Raw genomic sequence first — 3,105 nt, 5'->3', positions numbered from 1 at the left:
CGCCCTCTAGCGACTCGATTAGGATTCCTCAAGGGTGAGGTGTCATTAGAGGCCCTGTGCGGGATTGGTTATGTCTGTGTTATTTACGTGAATATGTATTTCTGTGTTATTCACGTGAATGTGTAGAAGTCCAATATCAGCTGATTTAAATTAAGATTTTAATTCGTAATATAGATGATAATAAAAGACGAGTTGCGGCGAATTTAACATTTCAAATATTATTTCTTTCAGTAAAACCCTAGAGAGGCCCCAAGATGACAATAAACGGCAGGTAACTCTCTCTGACAGCGCTGACAAATTGAATGTGCATATGATTCAGAGACGATCTGTTATTTATTAAACATCAGTATTTGTGGCATATTCATTTAAGGTGTTATTGATAACAAAATTATTTTAAGTGAAATTAAAATATCACCTTAACACGTTTGTATATAAGTTTTATCGCAAAACTGTAAGAAGTGAAGTATTTTATAAGGTTCAGTTGTATGTATTTAGAGAACGTACTGAAATCGGCAAACTGCATTAAAGATCACGGAAGATCATAGTACCCATGCAGAGTATCCGGCCGATATACAGAAAACATATATACTTATACATATGAACATACGTTCACAAATATGTGTCAAGTTGTGGTTAACTGTGTTTTTCCCCTCAAAAGTAGACAGTGAAAAATGTACATGGAAAGATTAAATCGAATGTGTGCATTATCTGACGACCATATTCACTTTCAGCAGTAGGCCTACTAACCCGCGGCAAGACCTCTTGCTAGACCAACATCTAGTCTCTGAAATGAACATATCGCAGAAGAAAACAGTTGTAAAATTATCTTAATAAAAATTTAATAAAAGGGAGCACAGAGACTCTCTTCATTTTCAGATACTGAGTAATCTAGACTTGCTAAACATCATAGACTTGCAAGGGGTGTATTGGATATATTTGTTTCAGGGTCGGTAAGACAGACTAACCTCCTGCCAACTGCGTTAGTTTGAGATGACCATGCCTTCCATGTCCTTTATGTGCCGTGACACTGCTTCACGTGATAACGGGAGTTTATAAGGCCACACAAACAAACATCTCTTGTTTCCCATCACTGCCCAATCCTGAAAGTCGTACCAGGCCTAAAGTTTAAATTTGTTAAAATAATCGCATGCTAAATCGGTACCGATTATAACCATTTTTCATTCCAAAGTTGCATTTCTATTTAAGTAACCCTTGCTGACGACCAGCAATGTCTTCCGTGATTTTGTAAATCAGGAAAGCCTTTTAGATTTTTAAGCTTCGTAGGAGGGTCATTTGGTTTTAATTGTGCAATAATATTAGTGAGGTTGGGAAATCGAAATAATAAAACCCCCAACTAAAATCAACCTACCTATCCATTAAAAAAATGTGATGAGAAACAGGTAATATTTTTGTGAGGGCTAAAATTCTTTCAACTTTCCTGACCTTTGGAATGGTGTAACAACATCGGGACTAAAGGATTACAGTTAATATAACCTGAAATAAATTTAGGGACTGCCGGTAGGCAACATATTACATATATATCCCAACTGTGGACACGGGTGGCCCATTCGTCTAAGGCGACGCAATTCAAAAGATGTTAAGGAACACCCGATTCCTTTATAACTACTATAGTTATATGGCAAATTAACTATAGTAATATGAAAGAATCGGGTGTTCTTTAACCTTGTTTGATAGAATATACAAGTATTCTAATGCGTTACAGCCTTTAAGTAGTGTGAATTAGGCTTTTGTGAAGCACACAAGAACATATATAGTTTACTTTCCGTTATTAATAATAGAAAGTTGCCAAGATAATCTACATTTGTATGTTCTATTGATGCCATGAAAGCTTTTGACAAAATAAATCTTAACAAATGGCTAAAACTTGGTATAGACAAACATCCTCCATGCTTCTCAGACCATGAATGCTAGTACTTGGTCACATGTCCCAGTGACTGATCGCCACAGACTGATTTCCTGCACAACATCACTGTTTGTTTGTTTTTTTGTTTGTATTTTAACGCCACACTCAGCAATATTCCAGCTGTATGACGGTGGTCTGTAAATAATCGAGTCTGGACCAGACAATCCAGTGATTGACATCATGAGCATCGATCCACGCAATTGGGATACAATGACATGCACCAACCAAATCAGCGAGTCTGACCACCCGATCCCTTTAGTCGCCACTAACGACATGCATAGTCGTCATTTACGGCAAGCATGGGTTGCGTATCTTCATGGTCGCCTGAATGAGCAATGGAGTTGAATATCGCTGTGTTGATCAGCACAATATGCAGGCCATGGCGCAGACTTTTCATCACCATGTAGTCGGCATTTATTCTATCAGTGTTCTGAGTTGTTGCAGTTTGCTTTGCAGAGTTGCATCCCTTAGCCTTGCCAGTATCTGGTGATATTGATTCTAATTCTTGGTTTGCCTGTAATTATCCCACTGACATGATTGTCTTGTAGTTTGTTGTCTGACATTCAAGACTGAAACCACTGAGAGCTGTCTTGAAGTTGTTTGTTATCTGACACTCATGGGTGGCCAAGTCATCACTGCAATTGTCTGTGCAGAGTTGCATCCCTTTGGCATGTCAGAATCCTGTTAACATGGGTTTGATTCCCAGATAGGGTTTAACGTCGTCACCATCAAGATTATTTCACTCATCATCATTGTTATTATCACAGTGTTGCAGTCATCTACCAGGCAAGTAGTTCAGATCAGGCCACAACAAATAATAAGATTTTCATCCAATTTTATTCAAAATTGTGAGTCAGGAGGCATACTGTTTTCTTTGTTTTATTTTGGTTAAACAACGTATCACGGCATCTGTGGACGGATGTGATTCACATAAAGCGTGATTGTTTGGTAAGACCTGGTATATAGTGTATATATGGGAGAGTGAGTGAGTGAGTTGGATTTAACGCCACTTTTAACAGTATTCCAGTTATATTGTGGCATGTCAGCTTAATGTGGGAAGAAAGCCCGAAGTAATACCGGTCTCAGACATTTACCACTTCGGTAGAGGCCATGAGCATGGGTATGGTGCTGACAAACCTAGAAACATAATTGGGGCGAACCGGGATTCGAACCCACAATCA

Source organism: Haliotis rufescens, unplaced genomic scaffold (assembly GCF_023055435.1).
Source record: "Haliotis rufescens isolate VD_foot unplaced genomic scaffold, xgHalRufe1.0.p SCAF_23, whole genome shotgun sequence".
NCBI classification, from domain to species: domain Eukaryota; kingdom Metazoa; phylum Mollusca; class Gastropoda; order Lepetellida; family Haliotidae; genus Haliotis; species Haliotis rufescens.
The sequence above is the reverse complement of the archived record's forward strand: the minus strand, read 5'-3'. Positions refer to the sequence as shown.